This window comes from Melozone crissalis, unplaced genomic scaffold, assembly GCF_028551555.1.
Source record: "Melozone crissalis strain CALT ecotype California unplaced genomic scaffold, PUWL_Pcris_2 ptg000042l_1, whole genome shotgun sequence".
In the NCBI taxonomy this organism is placed as follows: Eukaryota; Metazoa; Chordata; class Aves; order Passeriformes; family Passerellidae; genus Melozone; species Melozone crissalis.
The window spans coordinates 1199616-1220974 of record NW_026535820.1 but is presented as its reverse complement, the minus strand read 5'-3'; positions in this window follow the sequence as shown (position 1 = coordinate 1220974).

Below are 21359 nucleotides of genomic sequence, written 5' to 3'. Positions count from 1 at the left end.
GAATCCCAGGCTTGGTGCCTGTAGGTGTCCTAAACAGGCTTGCCTGCCTGGCATGGAAATGCCACTACCAAAAGTCTTGGGAAGTCAGAAGTCATTGCATAATGCAGTGACAGAGATAGTGTTTTCCCTCTGTGGGTTGCACCTTATAAAATACAACAAACAATGTATTTCCTCATGAAAGTTATTTCCATTAGCTGAAGTGTTCGAGGTCTATAATCTGACCTTTATGGTTACAGCTCACTCGAGAATCAAATAGGAAAATGTGAATAAATTGAGTGCCCAGGTAAAGTTTGTGCAATAACTTGACAATACAAAATGTACTTACAGGTACACTTACTGTGTACATAATAGTTCTAGTGTTGACTTTTAACAGTCCTACTTGGTGACAGCTGTCTGTTTAAGAATTTGGCATTGTATAATTTGGGACTGAAGATGATAGAGGCATGCGTGAGAGATGTTACTTGTGTGTATGTTTAAGTGGAGAACTGTGCCTCTGTAAGCTTCAAAAGGTCAGAACTTGATTTAATAAACTTTTCTTCCCAGAAAACAAGCTTTATTCTTGAATGTGTAACATTGTTAGAAAACTGCATGTCTGGAGACATTGCTAATAGGCTTGTGAGACCTTTTGCTCTATCCAATGCTGTCTTGAATAGTCATGCTGGATCTGGTCTGAATAAGCCAAAATCCTTAAAATGTTATTTCCTGATTTGTATGCTTTAGATCACTTCTGCCTTCTGCAGTACCCTTTGCAAAGGTGCAGAGCTGGGATTTCCATATCCTCCAAGTGCTTCTCTGCTTCATTGTAGCATATCATTTCATCATTGGTCTAGCAGCACCCTTGTTGGTTGTCGCTAATAATACCTTGCTACCTCCCTTCCTTTTCTTGCTCACTGCCCACCAGTGCTGTATTTTTACTGTTATAAATGTCTTTAATCCCTCTGTATAATTTCTGCTTTTGCCACATAGCTGTTTTTCAGTCTGCAGTCTCTTCATGACAGCGCAGAACATCCTACTCACAGTGCTCATTATATTTTCTTAGGTCATGATAACTCTGAGACAAGTTTATTTTTCTCCAGTGGAAAATACTCTCCTCAAGTCCTTGGATGACCAATAGGACTTAAAGAATTTTCTGATATGAAGCTTGCCTTTGATAATCTCTTATATGATACCTATTTTCTTGCTCATTGGAATCTGACCACTCTCAGCTTCTATACCTTTCAGAGGCACTTGAGATGAGAAATAATTGTTGGAGTGGTAACCACAGGCAGCAAAGACTACTGCATGCATCATTCATTGATTTACATACCATGATTCTTAATTTTACCAATTTAATTCCTAATTCACAGGCATGTGCCATTAGCAATGGGTAACTCACCTCCTGCCTGCTCAAGAGTGCTTCAGAATATGATCACGGGTGCTCAGACCAGTTACATTGCCTAAATAAATAACAACCACATATTCAGGATTCCTAGATTTTCTTTTTCAATGATCTCAAAAAGAATCTTTTCATTCTGAATCAAGGTATGTGGATGGATATTGCCCACAGATATGGTGAGACCATTAACACTTCTACTTTTATAACTTGCATTTAGATCTAGCAAACTAGTGCTCAAAAATTTGTAGATACTTCTGTTGCTTTATCTGTGAGATGTGTAATGTGCAAATGCTGTGCCTTGCTGCAACTCCTGTAACCTTTCCTCAAAGGTAAGGCCTTTTTATTAAAAAAAAACCCCTATTTAAAACCCAGCCTAGGAGTCTATTCCAAGGTATCATCACAACATTTAATGATGGGTTTGGATTCCAGGACAGAATGGCTTATTCATATAGCCCTTTGCCAACATTACACACTGAGGTGAAATATTGCCTTACATACTTTTCTCTTGCTTGTTCTCATGTTGCTCCAGACTTGGTGACCAAAAAAAGGCCATCTGAACTATCACAGAAGTTTCAGAGGAGTTGACTAGAAAATTGGGCAAGAGGAGGAGAGAAAGCTAGATCTAGTCTGTTTCTACTCTGTGGCCAGGTCCCAGTGGACATGTCCTTATGTTCCACATTATGCTTGTTCAAAGTCTTCCCTCAAACAGATAGGGATAAATGAGATTCCAATTATTTTGACATGTATTACTAGCGGCTAAAATACATTTATTCCCTATTAGGTTAGCCTGGGGTGCAATAAAACCTAGTCTGGACCTCAGATTTCTGTTTCAGAATGCTCATTGATTTGCAGATAACAGGACAGTTTGAAGAAGTGCTGACAAAATCCACCTCAGCTTGACCCATCTTGAACTGATGCTTTTAAGTACTCATGGAGATCCTACACACTTGCTATGGAGCAGGGAGACGGAAATGGAGTTAACAAATAGTACCACGCATCAAACTGTCCATAGTCTCACTGTTCAATAACACTTCTAAGATATATGCATGGTTACAAACAGAGGAGGAACTCTAAAAAGATTGGAATGCACATGGTAAAATAGGCAGATACTTTCCTGCAACAAGACCTGGTACAATGGAAAGATCCAGGGCATCTTTTTAAATACCACATATAAGATTAGGGGTATGTGAAAAACAGGCATGCCCATATGTGACCTGGGAGATGACCACTTATAACTGGCAGAGCCACAAATTTCACAAATTTTGAGAACCTTGGACTATAGTAATGTTTTCTTTTCTTTTTGCATAGTATATAACAGTAAGCTAGATCTGCAACTTGATAGTGATCTTGCAATGAGATGATTTTTGATAATTGCCTCCAAAATGTTGTTTGCTTATTTCATTGATTCAGGCAAGTGTTCAAGTGCCAGCAAACTGTGTCTACTGAGACAGAGAATAATTCATTAAGCTATGTAAAATATCACACAAAAACTTGAGCAAAACATAGCCACTTTGGTGTTCTGACAGCTACCATACCAATTTTAATAAAGACAGTCCTGATGCTATATTGAAACTCCTGTGAGCCCCATTGAAATCAATTATCACTTTTGCATCATGTTAACATGAAGAATTTAAGTCAGAGAAGAGAAATAATTATTTTTAGAGCTTATAAGCTAGCTTTACTTGAATAGATTTTCCTTGGGTAAATATCTTGACTAAATTTCAAAGTCTGGTTTCTAACTGAGCTATATTGGAGTTTTAAAATATTTCTCATATGTTAAGAACTGTTAACATGCATAAGATATTGCTTGCTTCTCTATATTAATAGAACTAAACCATTGAATAATTATTGAATAGGTTAGATATTGTTAAAGAACTCCTATTTCATTTAGAGCAGCTCTTATACTATGTATCACTTTGCTGAATGAAAGACAAAACCAGGGAATAGTCATTTTTACGAATGGACCATCTTACAAAGAGAATGGGAAGAGTGATGCTCTTTTTCTCAGGAAAATACTAGAAAAGATAATGAAAATAAAACTAAAAATAGAACCTTTCATAGGCTAAACTATTTAAGTTATAAATATCTATGAGGAATTTTGTAGCATAAAATGACAAGAACACAAGTATGTTGTTCAAATGAGATGTTGGGAGGATTTCACACCACCAAATCAGTCTGAAAAAGGATCGGATAATTATTAAAATAATCTAGATTTAACTGAAATGATTAAAGTCAATATCTCCATTAACTAAATGTTTTGCTAGCATACAAAATTCAGATATAAAACATGAAGGTAGAACTACCATATTCTAAAGAGATTTGATCTTGGGTTTGGACATGTAAAAAGAAAAAGGAAATATGATGGACTGAGGATTGGCTAGTATATAATCAGCACATATAATTTCTTTCAGAACGTAAATATTAGGAGATTGGAGGAAAGGCAATAATGTGGGACTAAATGATGCAAAGTTTGGAATTGTTTGGCAACAGCTTGTACAAATCAAAACATTTTTGAAAAAAAGTGAGTTTGTGCCTTTTTTCTTTGTGAAATCCTAAGCACTTCCATGGGACACTAGATCTGCCATTTCTTTAAAGAGAAATAGAATTTTGACTGGAAAGCCTTCATAAACTTGCCAAATAGTTCCATAAGGTCTTTTGAACAGATCTATATTAAACTGGCAGGAGTAATCACTTAAGCCATCAAATCACTTGCCTTGTATTATGACCCTGTGGGGCAAGAGACTAAAACTCATGAAAACTATCTGGAGGGGAACTTGATCTTCAAAAGAGTTGGAGTAAAACCACTGTATGGATCCTGTTTAAAATTTGCTGCAATCCAGTTCTGGTGATTCACTCTAATGAAAGATTTATTTGTCATTATGGCTATGTAGCCATACTCAGAATTGAAGCCTAAGAGTTGGAAAAGTTGACAGTGGAGCTACACAGTGAACATCAAACACAGAATTATAACATAAAAGTATTTCTGTGGAAAAGTAGTTCTTAAAAAAATCAGGAGTCTTCATAAGATGCAATATCTATCTGTCTATCTATATATCTATGTATCAATTGGAGATAGGACTAAATCACCCTTTAAGTTGCCTTCCAACTGAAACTCTTCTATGATTCTATGATTTTATGATATTAGGGCATTTGATGGTGAACTCCATGTACTAAAAGAAAATATTTCTTCCAAGAGGGCATTCAAAGAAATAGGTTAAAAATGGGATTTGAAAGAGAATCAGCAATTCTCTTAGCGGAAGGTGATGATATAGGTCAGTATTGAAATGACCTGGACAGTGAGGTCAAATGGTGTTTGGGAGAGTAGAAATTTTTAGAACTTGTTTGAAGTCCTTGTGGGTCAATTAATTTTCAAATATACTATGTGGTCACACAACCAGCGTAATTTACTCCTGTCACAATGAGTATAACATTTTGCTAAGAAAAAACACAGTCAATAAAAAGACAGAAATATCAAGTTCACAGAACTTTTTTATAAATATGCAAATATATGGGTCTGTCAATTTAATATATCTAAGGAATACTGGTGTTTATTGCTTGAGTTAATTTAAAATTTTTGACTAGCAAGATGTACAAACAAAAGGGCCTGCTAAGTACTGAAAAATTTGACTGAACTTACATGATGGAAGCAATTCAAATATAAACTTCATCAAAATTTTTTCATACTACTGAGGGAAAAATATTATTCTAGTGAGAATTTTTATTTTTTTGTTGGTTTATTCTCACCATAACAAACACGAATAATATAGTGACAGAGAATATGTAGTTTAAGAATTTTTCTCATCTAGTGCTAAACTGCATCTTGGCTGCTCCTCCTAGGATTTCTCTGTAGTCAGTGGAGAGAAATAGAAATTTTAAGGGGTAATTTGTCTCATGTAATATATAAATTGCTGTAGGGATGAAATGATAACGACCTGAAAGTGTGTATTTCCACTTAAGAAAAAAACCAGACATAGATGACTCTATTCCTTTTCAGTCTCTTATAGTTATACCATGATCATGGCTTCAGCTCCTGAATATTTAATGGTATTTCTGCAGTATAAAAAGGTATCCTAGGAAGGCAGAATCAAGTGCTTTCTGAGAATGGTGAGATTTTTTTCTTCTAATTTTGTCTTGCAAATTATCTAGTAATTTTCTAGTAGAAGTATCTAGTTTTAGATACAGAACCATTTGAACACCATTCTTTGAAGCCAGGAATGTAGGTTAGTGTAGTGGTATGTTTAGTGCACTCACTGTACTTTATTTAGAAGCTATTGGGAAATATTGAAAGGCCTTGGTTCTAAATACAAAACATAAAAGGATTAATAAAAAAAGAAAATAAAAAAAGAAAAAAGAAAAGAAAAAGAAAATGTTTATATTAAGTTTCAGCTTTCTTGTGTATAGAAGTCTTTAAGGATTTAGTGAAAATTCATAAACTTTGAAACAGAGGGTACCAGTATCAATTTTGGATGGTCTTGAGCAGAAGTAATTAATATAAATCAACAATGTACACTTTTGTGTGGAAAAAAAAAGAGAGAGAAAAACTCAGGAGATGCAGAAGAGCGAAATGAGTCTGGTAAAAAAATAAAATATTTGGTTATTTAAATAAACTGAATCAACTGTACCTCAGGGGGAAAGATGTGAGATAAAAAGTAAGAGAACACAGTGAAGTTGAATATAGGCTTATTAAGACATCCCAAGCCGAACCCTGCCTTTTGACTAACTTAAAGTATAAAACATGAACTGAGTCTTGGAACAATGATATTGGGGCTTAATATGAATATTGACTAACAGTGTGAGATATGTCAAAAGAAAGAAAAAAGGAGATTGAATTCTACCTGAAAAAACAGCAGGTATTCCAGGATGGAGAGGTATTTGGGGGCAGGCAGTGAGGGGTATTTTTCTATGCATAGTCACTCTCGAATATATTGCCAGGTATGACACTGAAAACACAAATAAGAATTATTTAAGCTGTAAATTCTTTGGGGTAAAGGTTGGTTCTTCTATCTGTTTGTACCCTGCCTTGACTAATAGGTGTTTATTTTTGTATGTAAATAATAGCAGAATTTCCTTACGGAGTTATATATATATATATATACACACAAAAAGTCTGACCTATAAATTGGACAATTTCAATAAAACTCCAGGTTTTACTGCCACCTTACCCACTGAAGTTCCTGAAGGATATAGCATACTCCCTTATTTCACTCCACAGTTTCTGCACAATACAACAAGGCATTTGTGATGAGATACATATCTCAAACCTTTGGAGTTGGGGAATAGATTCAAACTATTCAGATTGTGCTGGTCTGTAAAATTGGTTGGAAATCTCATGTGAGAACATTGTTCCCATGAGATTTCTGGTACTGTCTTCTGTGAATCAGATCATAAATACTGCAAGAACTTTTTTTGTTTCAGACATATTTCTGCAGTTCTTTTCTCACAAGATAATTAGAAATATGGAACTGCACATAAATGAATAATAATGAAAATAAAAAGTCAACAAATCATTGGAGAAATTTGATAAAAATCAGTTTGAATTTTTGGTAAAGACTGAAAGACTTTCTTTCATTCCACTGCTGCTTGGTCATTGTAAAGAGTGCACCCTCATTTTTATTCACACTTAACATGCGTTGCAGTACATCACTAATACTCCATCTATATGTATATGCTATCAGTTTATTAAGGTTTTAATTATATAACTTTTCATGTTGGGCTTGTGATCTTCTCTTTGTGTCTTTCAGAACAGTTCTATTCAATAGCTTTTGATCTTCTGGGAGCTTAAGGACTGAGTTGCCACTGATGCTGTTTGCCAGCAGCAAAGGGAACTTGGATATGGCCTGACCATGGAGACTGATAGGCCATAAGATATTAAGCTCCCGCCAATTTCTATTTTCTCTTTCAAAGATTGCTAACCTCATCTCCCCAGGGACTGCAACTGCTGCCAGCCTTTAAACCAGCAGGAGTAATATCTGTCTCTAATTCATAATTACTAGGTCTCTGCTACAATGAGCATTGTTGGTGCTTGCCTTTATTTAATTAGTGAGCATGTGCATTTGTACTGGTGAGAAGTACAACTGGGTGGAAACATGACATCATTACTTTAAAGTTATTTTTCTCTTTCTCTTTTTCCTGCATCTTCCTGTTGTTATATCCATAATATACAGCAGATCATTATCAGTCGCATTAATAAGATTCAATGCTGTGCATATTTTTCAACAAAATTTGTATTGCAAAAGAAACAAGGATAGCACCTTGTAGAATTGAAGCAGACAGTCTGTCCCTGAATTTTTACCTCTTCCCTGTGCCTATTCCCTATTATTAATGTATATTATTACTTCAAGTATGTCAGAAAAAGAGACAAACAGTCAGAGGCAGAAATTTCTCCCTAATTCACTCTGCCTAGCCAGCAAAATGTAACACAAAATTATTCAGGGGAAAAATACAATTTTCTGTCATATCTGCCATACACTGATAACAAAGCTACAGGCTAATATGTTTTGATATTTTTGTCACTCGTTTATCATGTGACCTTTCATGCTATCATTAATACAGCTGAGGGACAGAGCAGATACACTGAAATAAGGGTGTGGAGAAGTCAGATTGCTTCTCTAACAACTAACGGTCAGTCACAGCAATTTATGCTTTTCTTCAGTATAGCATTGACTGAAGAAGAGAAATTGTTATTAAAATTTGATATTACTGTCTAGGCTCTGCCATATAGAATTTGCAACTTTTAGCTATAATGGGAATACTGGGAGGGGGGAGGCTTAATAAATTTCCCTTTGAATTATGATATTAATACAATACAACATGCTTGCTCAGATATTCAAGGGATATACAAGTGGAAAAATCATATTCAGGACACTCCAACACTGTGTATTAGTCAAAGTCCAGAGTTGTTATATCAAAGAAAAATATTTTAATAACATAGATGCAATCACCTTTTATTGGCTCAATTAAAACAATTGCCTTTTTCATTTGTGTTTATTTGTTTGTTTGTTTTCAGAATTCCAGTTACTGATCATGTTGCCTAGTATTCAGCAATATTTTCAGGACATCCAAGAAAGTGCAATGTGTCTTTTTTTTATGTCTGTGTGTCATTTATGATAAATGATACCTGGGTTAAATTTGCATTTGGCTTTACACCATTTCTGACAATAGTCTAGCTTTTTATGTTGCCTGTGGAGTCTGCTTTGTTAAAATTCCAATATAAAACTAATTTATATTTGACATTAATGAGTTAAGAAATGTTTTATACAGTACATCAGAGCTGAGAGAGAACTTTATAGCATTCTAGTAAAGCAAATTACTGCTGAGTAGAACCATTATGTAAAAAATAAAAAATCTTTTACTAATCTAAGCCGCTTTTCTTTTCAAAATCTTGTGATTTTTAATGTTTATATTAAGAAAGAACTGAAAATTTAACAGACTTTTTTTTTCTCTTTCACATTCTGTGGGGGAATTGCAATTGGACTAGTTGGAAGAGATCTCTTTCATCAGTGTGCATGTCTGTGCCAGGTCAGAGTAAATCTTTATATTAATTTATAAAACAATATTGAAATACTTTAACTATTTAAAACATTAAATAATGTTTTTCTTGAGAATTACTTCTTTGAGTAATATTTTTAAGTGCACTAGAAAATGACCTTTACATGTGAAAAAAATAAGTAAGGATGAGCTTTAAATAGAAGGATTTTTAAATAGGTCCCAGAGAGAGCCTTGTAGGCTTGAAATGAATCTTTTTGCATTAGATCTGATTGCAAAGCGAAAGTTTAAATTTGTTATTACAAATTTAAAGACCAGATTTCCAGAAAATATATGCAAATTAATTATTCAATTTGCCAAAATATAAGTTGACTTAAATTTGACTACTTCTGTCAGTAAATTCACACATGTTTGCAGAAATAAACCCTAAATATATTCATGAAAACAGAGGATGCATTAGCACTACTTAGAAATATGATTTGATGATTTCATTACTTAGTATTTTGTAAACAAGCCCATAACATGTATTTTTAAACAGTTTTGGTCCATTTGTAGTCAAATGGACTGCATACTCTATGTATGTAAATGTCTTTTTATAGATATATGCATATATGTATATAGAGGGAATTATATATAATTTCTTAGTATCTGATTCATGTGTATGGATAGTAGTGTCAGATAAATAAAAAGCCTTTTAAAGTCTTGCAAAGTCTAGGATATTCTATAGAATATTTTTATAGGAGGTAATGTATTTTTACCTTTTACCTAGTGTCTCTGTAACAATGTTCTTAAGCGTGTTCTCACTGTATTATTATCACTTCTAATTTTTGGTAATTAATTATAGTGCTTCCTGAAGCAATTAATAACAAAGAATAGATGCAGGAATAATGCTGGTGGTACAAGGATTTAAAAATTATGTAAACCTATCACAAAATAATATGAATGTGGTCAAAAGACTCCTGTAAATATGCTAGTCAAGTGCAGAAAAATTACACTAAAATACTTACCCATTAAATTAAAAGCATCTTTCATACTATTCATATAGAAAAAAAAGTAATTATTTCATCTCAAATGATAGCCATAGAAGAGGAATATCACAAAGTGCGTTCTTTCATTACTCCACAGTTTATTACAGTCTAAGCAAGACATTGGCTAAGTGGACTTCCCTTTTACCTCCCTGCCACTAACAGCAGTCCTGACCTGGACATGCAGCCTCTTTCAGGATGAGAACAAAATGTGTCCATGCATGCTTAGTCTATACCACCCTTGAACAGCTTATATATCAAGCTGAACTGTACTGAGTGTTTTTCTTTTTCTTCTTTCTCTCTTTCTCTCTTTTTTTTTTTTTTTTTTTTAATAGGAGAATGTAGCTGAAGTGGAGGCTTCGGGGAGGTGTGCTTGTGACTGCTATCAACAAAGGATTCAGCTGGACTGAGAGCCTCCAACCTGTTTAATATGATGCTGAAGGGAAAATTTGGAACCTTAATCATGGAATGAGCAGCCTCCACATTTATGTATTTTATAATGTACATTTTGCTCAATGTACTCCAAAATATCAAAATAATAAAGGAAAGGAAAATGTTGAAAAGGAAGAAAATGCTATTTTATTAAAAGGTTCCTATTGAAGTGTATTTAAAAAAAGGGGTTTTCCTCCTGCAAACTGGAATCAATTATAAAAATATTATTGATTGCTGAAGCACATGTTAATAGCACAAATGGCAAAATTTTGTTCATCTTTCCAACTTTGTTCGAAGTGTATGTGCATGTTTTAAAGTGGAAACACTTATTGCTTTAATATTTTAGTAAATTGATTGCAAAGCTATGAAATAAGAATCTTTCATTTCCTGCTTTCCTGCCATAATGTTCAACAAAAACATACAAATGAACAAAAAAGGAAGGGGGATTTTAAGGCTGACATTCGTGTTTGCATGTAAATAAAGCACAAGCCACAAACAAAGCCAGCAATCTCACATACTTGCCTTCAGTGGTAAAGGATGGAAAGGCTGCCTGCTACCAATCAGCAAGTGGTTGCTATGGTTACAAGGTCAGGAAATATGCCTTTTCCCCAGTTGTCCAAGGCTTGCACATGTCACTTCTGAAACTATGAATTTTATATACAGGTCAGGAGATGCATACCAAAGAAATAAACAGTGAACTGGACCATAATGACAGCTAACGTTCAAACGTCCTTGAATTTTTTAAATTTCTATCCAAACACATTTTGTCATTTTGAATGGGTTGGGGTTTTTTTTGTATAAAATTGGAGCAATTCTCTCCTGTAATGAAATTTTGCAAAGTAGGTACAAACTATGCCTCATTATTATAAGCTGCATCAATAACTTTCCTCAGAAAGATGCTTATGTTCTTTCCCTTTATTTTTTTAAACTCTTTAAATTACAGCTTTGGAATATTATAAGAATATAATTTGATGCAACTTAAGAACTCAGAATAATAACTACTTTCTAAAAAACATATTTAATAATGCTGTATTTATCTGTAGACAAGATGGTGGTTAAGCTGTTAATGAAATGCAGATGGTCCTGTTTTAAAGTACAAATGCTTCTTTACTCAATATGCTAAGCTTTAGGGGAGTTTTAATATAATCTCTAAAGGTTGAGAATGATATAGTATTTGTAAAATGAGTGAATTGTGAAAGAAACCTTGATTGTTTATGTGTCGTTGAAGAATTTACTAGGAAAATTAGTCAAAGGCCTCTCGGGGGACTTAGCATTTTGCTACAGATAAGGTAGGTCAAGTAAATTTAGTGATGGTTATTAAAGGGTCTGTATTATTTTTGCTTTGTATTCCATAGTGGTACATAGTAATCCTTTCTGTATTTCAAACCTTTTTAAAATCTATTCTTTATTGTATTAATATTTAAGAACTGTGATAATTGTTTTTGAACTTTCAACTAGAAACTGCTAAATGGACTTAACAAAAAGTGAACAACGAATTTGAAGTGTTATTTATACAATTGCCATTGGAATATTAAGCTATGTTGCTTCTCCCCAAATGTGTATTATATAAATGTTATAGTCATGTAATTACAGCTTGCTTTGTATATAGTTGTTTCTTTTCTAACTGGGGAATGTACAGTAGAAGTACAGCATAGAAATGTGCAGCATTTTAATAACACAGTACGTAGCACACACAGTTCAGAGCACTTGTAATGCCTCTTTTATTCTTTTCTCTATATGCTGTACGCTAAGGACATTAAAAGTTGAATTAATTGTTCTTTTCCCTAAATATTCCTTCCCACTTCAGTTTTCAAAAAAGTTCTTATAATACAGTATGTCTGTTGTTTTTATCATGCTGCTTTCTGTGGCTCTCAAATTTCATTCATTGATGTGGACAGCCTGAAACAGACCAAAATAGACAAATAGCACAAAGAGAATATGATGTTTCCATTTCCTTTTGGATTATAATTTTTGTTAAACTGAACATTTTTATTCTTTTTATTTTGCTTGTGGGTGGGTTGGGGATTTTTATTTGGATTTTTGCTTCTTATGGATTTTTTGGTTTGTTTTTGGTTCAGAAAGCTTAGTCTTTATCTTGATAGCAGTCCTTCCCTTTTCATTCTTTTTTTACCCCTATTTTTTCCTCTTTCTCTTTTTTAGCAGAAAGCAGCATTCAAATGAGAAACTAAGTACATTTCTTTTCAACAGGCAATTTACCCCATGATGAGATATGCTTTCACTTATTTTTCTTTGACATTCTAGCATCTAGCAGCACAGCAGGTATTCAAAGGTTAGGTTTCAAATAAAGGATAACTACATTCTTACATTAATAGATGTCATTGTATGAATATGTCATATTATGCCAGCATTTAGTGCCTCTAATTGTTTTTCTAAAATTATATGTGATAACAAAGATATAGGCAGAGTAAGAAAGATTTAAAAATATATTCCTTTATCATTATTGTTCTATTTTTGCAGGTTAGCCTTTTCTGTAGCATTAAATTTTTCACAGATGTGATACCATTTGAAATTAGGAAATTATTTGAGAAATTCTGCTAACATATAAAGAACCTGCAAGAAGCATATTTTAATTATGGGCTTGCTACTTGAACTGAAAATAATATATTCTGATCTTCTACCTGTAAGATTGAAAACTATTCTAGCAGTCTGTAATATAATACTGTCCCGGGGAAACTGTAAATATAGGTTTTAGATGTGACTGAGGAATAAAAATCTGTGTTGCTAAGAACAGACTGTATTTAATACACTTTTTAAAGAGTACGACTAACAACATTTTTCCATTCGTACACAGTTTTACCATGAGACCATATTGCACTGTCTTATGTACTTTTTTCCCCTCCTGTGACCTTTTCGTATGGCCAAATGAGTCTAGGTTATGTGTCTTGTGGCCTGTGAGCAACCTTGCCCATTAGCCAGTCCCCAAACCTTTGATGTGAACCATCAGCCCTACGATTTCTGTGGTTCATTCATTTTTGTGGTTCTCTAACGATCTCTGCCCTGGCTCTGAATCCTGCCTTTATTGTAGACAGAGCTGACAACAGGCAGCCTTGTCTTTCATTTCCTTGATGTACTTTGTACTGCAGTATGGCTTTTGTTAGTATTGATGCAAACATTACCATAAACCACCACCTAGGGACTAGAAACAATTGACTAACTGTTTTCAAATCCAATACACTTAAGTTGATCAGACACAAAGTTTAAGTACAGTTAGCTATAACAGCACCAAAGCTGTGTGGTCTCAGCCTCTATAGACTGAAAAATAAAGGTCAGTGGAATGAGGATGGTTGTGTCAAGACAAACTGCAATGAAATTTATTCAGGAGGTGAATATTGGACCAAGAATTCATTCCTTCACTTGTTTAACAGGAAAAATATCAGTTTTACAATGAGAACTACTTGAAATTGTATACGTTTTATTTCATTTAAAAGATCATTCAAAGAAATAAAAAAAAGTGGGTTTATGGGGAGAGAGCAACCATTTTAGTAGAAAGTCCAGATTGTGATGAGATGCACATTTCAAATTGGCTAATTTTAAAAAAATTTTCAATTACATTCTAAAAAGCAGGCTAACAATCTCTACACTCATTATAACTGAGTATTCCTGATATGGAAAAAATTCAAAGTTAGCAATACTGTAGATGCAAAACTGTGCCTGACCCCTTTTGTATAAGGAGCAGTGGCAGGGTCATTTTCTTTTTGAGCTTCGTTAGATCCTGAATTCAAGCCTTTGTAAAAAGGGCTATTCAGATTCAGTTTCCGTATGATTCTTCAAAGATGTCAGTTGCTCTTTGAAGTTTCTTCCTAAATTAAGCAGTTGAGAACTTAAGAAAGTGAAACAAAAAGACTGAGAAAATGAAGTGGATTCAAGGATCCATGAATATTTCAGCTGTCATAAAAAGCTTCATATTGAGCATACAGTAATATGATTATTAACATTGTGATTTATTTAAAGTATGAATATGTTAAGCTATAATATTTAAACAGTGGATGCAAACACATCAAGGAAGAGTTGAAAGAATTTGAGCTTTTAGGGGAAAGAAGGGAGCAGAGAAATAAGAAAACAAATACTGATGCTCTCATTTTTTTCAAAAGTTTTGATGCAGCCATTACTTTGAGCTGGTTCATTAGTAGCTATTCTAAATTAGTATACAGTAAACAAAAAAAGTTATGTCATACATTTATGAAAATCTGACATCAGTGTTAATGTGATTATGTCAGAGAGAACCTCTTTTAATATTAAAATTGGCAAGTTCAATTTTGCTACATTTGGTTTTTTATCTAAATGGCAGTAATGCTTTTTGCACTAATGTTAATCTAGAAAAAAAATTTTGGCATTGACTCAAAATTGCTGATATTTATATGCCTAGATTATGCTTTAATTGTCATGTTCCTTTTACTGTGAGTAAATTTTCTGGAGCAGAGACTGTTTATATTCTATCTTTCTATAAAACCCCCAAAACACCTTGGATGACTTTATTAGCAATAACAGAATTGTTTGTTTGTTTCCTTTTTTACTTTTAATATTTTTGGCAATATCATTTTTGTAAGATAATGTACAGTATGATTTTTTTTAATCCGGACAGTAATGTGGCAGACTACTTACCCCCGAGAGTGTCCAAAGAAGAAGAGAAAAGCATTCTTTCCAAGTTCTTCAGAATTTTTTTGTTTCTCAAAACAATAAAATTTTGAGTGATAATAGGCATTACTCTACCTTATTTTGCTTTCCATTGAAAGTCAAAGAAGATTTGAATGGACTGCCTGGCTATATTTCTGTTTCCTTTTCACTATTAAAATACTTCTTTACTATCTCACAACCATGTTGTCACTATGTACACTCAATCCTATTCCATCCACTTGTGAATCTGATGTATTGTCATGTCTTGTACTCTAGATTTGGTGGTCTAGCTGCCACACCCATCTGAAACCACAGAAATAATTTTAGGGTTGGTGTATTTTGGTTTTTTTTCCCCCTTCCTTAGAGGACATTGTTTTTAAAGTAGAAAGAAATTAGATGTTTGAAAACAAGAAATATTCATTCCAGTTGTGACTTATTACCAGTGTCAAGAACTGACTAAATCCTAAAGGGTCAGCTTTTAGAGGAAAACATGATTAATAATCTCAATATTTTGATAGCTGAACTTTTAGCCCATAAAGAGAAAGAAGGACTGTAAGTCTTTGCAGACTAAGAAACATCTCATCTCTGCTTATAGAAAAAAACCCCAAGATGATTCAGAGGTGGGCTGAGACCTGAAGATTACGCTGAATAGAGTCCGCTCTGATTTATTGTTTATATCAGATGATGCCATTTAACCCCATACTGGACACAATACAGAGCTTGATATTTTGGGTTGAGAGGGGGCAAGAGAATTGTAATGCCCAGCTTTTCACTGTCTAGTGTCCCCATTTTTAATAAATTACCATCTTTAAATCTATGTCTATCTCTATTTCTTGTGCCTTGTGCATTTTGTACAGAAAATCTCTGTTTCCTAGTTACTGTTACAGGCTGTATCTAATGATGTGGAAATATGACAACATGAATGCATGCACTGACAAATTTCATAACTTTGACTCCTAAATAAGATCATTTCTGAGAAAAAATGTTCTGATTCTTCATCTGTGCACATGGTTTTGATATTTAATATGCTGGAACTTAATTCAGAAGATTTAATGTGGCAACACACTGTTCAAACAGGTCTCTTCCAAGGCAAAATGATTATTGATGCCAATTATGACAATTTGGCTCAGTGTTTCAATAGTAGGAATATGAGCTACAGTCATTTTACAGCTGAAAAAATTATCAGTAATAATTGACTGTGAGTCCTGAACAGGCAGCTTATCCAAGTTCAGTTCAGACAACAAAGGTGCAGAGGAGCCAAAGAGATTTAAGTCCTCAGTTCAATGTGTCATACCCTCCCTGACATCACTTTATTTTTTAACCATCATCCAATGGACCGTATAAGATATATAGGGGTTGATGGCTTTGGCTGCCGAATTTATGAGTAGAATCTCTTGCTGAATTGTCCCATAATTGGGTTCTTAAAATAGATTTTCTAAGGTAAGTGCAGTTGTAGTTGTGTATTGTATCCAAGTTCAGAATTCTTTTCGAAACAGTGAACCAGACACTGAAATTTATAGGGAAAGTTATAATGGCCAGTGATTAATAATGATCATATAGATTAAATGTCATAATTAGACTGACAAGACTAAAAGTCCAAAAAGGCAATAGAATTTTATGACATTTCATTAATACTGGATTTAAGCCTTTCATTCCAGCATACAAGCTTTTTTTATTTAGCAATATTGAAGGGTTAATTAATTTATTTCAATATTTTTGCAAAGAGATTAAACACTCTATAGTACAGCTGATATTTTTTAAATATATGAATAATATCTATTTTTTATTAAAATAATTCAGTTCTAGTTCAAACTCATGCCTAATTCACATCTGCATTTTTGCAATTATCTAGAAATTATTACTTCAAGTTTATATTTTTTTCATGCTTATTTATTGAATACAAAGTGAGTGAGGAATTTATTTTTAGGGAAAATAAATATGTTGAAATTTTTTACTAATTTTGTTTAAGATATTGTTGAAAGCAAAAAAATATAATTTATGTGCAAAAAACTAAACCCAAAGAATGGAAGTGTTGGACATTTTGACACAGATATACAAATGAAAGTATGGTAACTGCCATGACCAGAATAGATAGTTATGTCTACTCTGGTCATGGCAGTTATCCATGTCCTTGATGTATATATCTGTTATACCTGAAGTCAGGCTGAAAAGCATTACCAATGCATTTGGTATCACTTAAAGTTATCTGGTAGTGTTAATTTCTTTCAGTGGTTTTGTAACTGCTCATCTGCATTCAGCGTCACTTCTGCACGGTGGAATAGGAAAACACGCACTGAAGTATAACAAAAGGAGGAGCTAAGAGAACAGAGCTGGGGAAAAAAAAAGGCTTTCTGAGTGTGAAGTGGACTTGATCTCTCTCAGGGACACTCCTCTCAAACCACTTTGTGTCAAGCAACTAGCATGGGTGAAGTTCTCAAGTTCTACAGACAAACGCATCACACTCACATCCAAAGCCCTATAGTGGCATTCAATTGGTGCACCTGTATTTGAATTTTTCCCCTCAAAGTACCTGAAATAGACTAAGAGAAGCTAAGAGAAGCTTTTTTTTTTTTTTCCTCGTCCCTTCCCCCTACTCCATTTATTTTTTAATGGCAGTACAGAGAGGGAAGAGAAGGGAGGAAGGGAGGTGACAACAGTAGGAGGGGGTTGCAGGCTCTGTAGGATTGCAAGCAAAGGTTCATTCATGTACGTTTATTCCGTACAAAAAAAAAAAGAGACTATTCAACCACTTTGAATAGATCATCATAACTGCTTGTCTGGTCAGCTTTCTCCTTAGAGTTTCAAGTTATAGGGGTCGATGTGTAATCTAGGGGTCTTGTCTAGCTGCCTCTATTAAAAAGTGCAGCACTCAATGCCAGCTGCACTAAGCGGGGTGCCTCTATCTGTAATAGTGCCATCAACAATTCTGAAGATGTACTTTGAGTGCACACAGGATAGACAGACAGTCTGATACAGCTCTGACATTTCCAGAGCTGGCCACAGCTGATTTTATGCTAAATACACTAATCTTTTACATCAGTCCTTTAATCAGGAAGATATTCACTCATTGATATGCTTCTAGTTGAGGGAAATTAAGTTGGCTTTGATAGTCCTTTTTCCCCCTTCTGTAATAATTAGGAAACAATCCAGAGTTTAACTCTCACAGCAGCACCAAAGGGTATTTTGAAGTAGGGTGTGTTCTGTCATTAATTTGTTAGATTTTTCTCTTTTTCTCTGTCTTTTTTTTAGAGAAAGAAGTATTAATTGTATTTCATCGGGTGATTAAATACAAGAAAAGAAACACATTCATGACTCTGCTTCTTTATCTCTTTTTTTTTTTTTTTTTTTTTTTTTTGGTGGGATGTGCAGGAAAGGAGGACTGGTGCTAGAAAGTGCATTCCCTGTCTTGAATGAGGAGAATTCTCTCTCTGTTTCGAAACAGGGAGGAACACAATAAAGTGGGCAGACTCTGAAGCTCTAGGAAGCTTGGTCTAGGTGTCTGAGGACCTGGAGGCATTCCTTTTAAAGCAATGCATGTTGCTGTCCTTTGTCAGCATAGTTTCCTAGGCTCATTTATTACTGCTGGCCACAATGCCCTTCTCATCTACTCACCTGAATAAATCTAAAAAGAATGGGGGAAACTTAATTGCTGCTTGAATCAAAAAGTCTCATGTAAATTTGCTCTTTGTGATATATACCACAGCTGCAGAATACACTGTGTCCTTCTCTTTTCACACACCTTACATCTAGACTCAATGTGCATTATTTACTTAATCATTGAGTGAAAAGCTGCCAAGGACAGATGCTAAAAGCGAGGAAGACAATCACAGTTTTTCCTTTCCAGATTCTCATTTCTGGTTTCCTTTGCTCCTCTCTCTGAAGGCTTAAGACTGAAAGCATCAGACCTATGCTATAAAAGCTCTCAGGCTTGGAGGCTAAGAAGAATGTAGAAACTAATAATGACATGGCCTTCAGTGCTTTGTTTGCAGTGAACAGAAACAACAAAAGATTCTTCCAATGATCTAAGCCTGCTTGAAACACAGTGCCATTTCTTCCCTTGAGATGTGAAGTAAGGAGTGTATTGAGCGTATGTTCTTCCTTTTTAGACTAAGGTGTTTGAAGCCTAGGACAATTTTAAAACTTGAGACTACAGCATCTCATCTGGATCCAAATAAATTTGGCTTTTCCCTCTGTCCTCCAGCTTGATGAGATAAGAGATAATAACTCCAGAGATAAGGATAAGAACTAAGGCAGTGCTACAGCTAATAGCTGCAACCAAATACTACTGACCTTTATCTTTTTCATGTTGATCCACAAGAATTTGGCAAGGCCAGGATTGGGGGGATTTTAAGGAACAACATCAGAGTAAAACCATGAAGTTTATTCTTTACAAAATAATACTGAATTTTGAGTTTTAAAGGATCAGGAACAGGACTCTATAGAATATTTTCTGCAGAGGAATTCTTTACATCTGATTTCAAGATGGCATTTGTTGACAAAATTATCAGATACACTGCTAGTCCCCAGTGTGCTAGAAGGAGAGCCAAGTCTTGGGGAAAAAAACTCTTGATACTCTCTTAATTTCTGCCAGGGTTCGTAGGAAGTTGGGAGAGGAAAATATAGTTTGCAGTAGCTTTGTAAATCACTCAAATGCTTTCTCAAGGCTGTCTTCTATGTTTTCTCTTTGTTTTGCTTAAGTTCTCCACTCTGTTCTATGCAGCAGTATGCTTTTTGAAGTGGAAAGAAGAGAAAGCTTCTTGTCCTTGTCATTAAGAACTTGCATAAATCTCTTTCTTCCTTACTAGTCACCTTTTAGCTTTATTGGATAGGTCTCTAATATTTTTGCTTTGCTAGATATTAGTGTTTTAATATTCTCTTTCCTTCTTTGTCTTCCCCAAACTACTTGTCTATTCCCTTCATTCATTTACTTCTATTGTGCTTTGCTGTTTTATTAAATGGGGTCTACCTCTATTGTTCTCCAAATTAAGGTCTGAACTAATAAACAAATATCTGTGCAGTGCTGAGTGGTCAAAAACATAAATGTGAATATAGAATTAGACACTTCACAGGAATGCTCCTTAGCCAGAAGGCTTATATGGTAGGTGCAGCAAAATAAATAAAGAGAGGAAAAAAAAAAAAGAATAGAAAGAGCTTAAAAAGTGGTGTGTGTTATGTACCAATTTGGAAAACTGCAGAAAAATCCTCGTTTTCATGCTTTTATTTTGCAGTGTTGTTGATTATTTTATCTTATCTTTGACAAAAGGTATCGCTTAATAAAAAAAATATATTTTTATAACCACACAAAAACCTGCTTTACCATTTACATCTTAAAAAAATGTATTGTGCATTTCCTTTCATATCAACCCCTTGTGAGAGAGGGATCCAATAGCTGATTGGACAACTATTACCCCTCAGGTAGTAAGGGAACTTTGATGCTGTTCCAGACTTCTTAACCATAATTTTTATTTGTTAGTTCATTTAAAAGAAAAAGAAAGAAAAATAAAGTCTTTGGGAGATAACCATTTATGTTTACAAAAAGGAAAATACTTTGCTAAGAAATCTTTTTTGAAGGTTGTATTGCACTCAAGGGGACATCCCAGACCAAATCATGAATGTCAAATTTTAGTCTGAGTTTGTGGCCACTCAGAAGCTGACTGCAGGTCTTGCTGAGAAATCTATTCACCACATATATCTAAATAAAGAGTCGAAGCAATGTCAATCTGAGAATTATTAATAATAGATGATTAGTAAAATCTATGGGGATGGGTTTTTTCTACAATCACGAGGGCCATGGTAACAATATTAGGCTTTTTTGCCTGAAGGAACATATATCACATATTCTGCTAATGTTTCTTGAAACATGATAAAGCAAACTTTGTCTCGTTACAGGTGAGGGTAATTTTTTTTAAAGCACAGAAATTTGAAAATCTTCATTCCTTGTGCTGCAGATATGTCAGGTAACATTTATATAATCTGGATTGAGGTGGACCTTTGAAAAAAATATTTACTTTAATATTTTATACATTCTTCAAGATAAATCAGAGCTCCTTCACTGACCATCACTGACCACCAAGACCATTTGTGCTTTTCCTTCTCCCTGACATTAGAATGGATTCTTTTGTGTTGAAATATTTTATTTGATTTCCAGTTACTCCTGCCCTGAGAAATAGAGAAAGTTTTTTACAAAGCTCTGTATTTTTAAATGTTATTTCACACTATGGCATGAGTTTGTGTTGGGTTTTATGGAGTTAGACCATGAGTTTATCCAGAGGCCTAAGTTAATGAAAAAGGTTCTCTCATTAAGCACTGTGTGTTTGTTGAAGCATGTGGCTGCTGTCCTCACCAGGCTACACTGCCTGCCTATTGATTTTTCTTGACAAATTTAAGGTATGCTTTTGACCTATAAA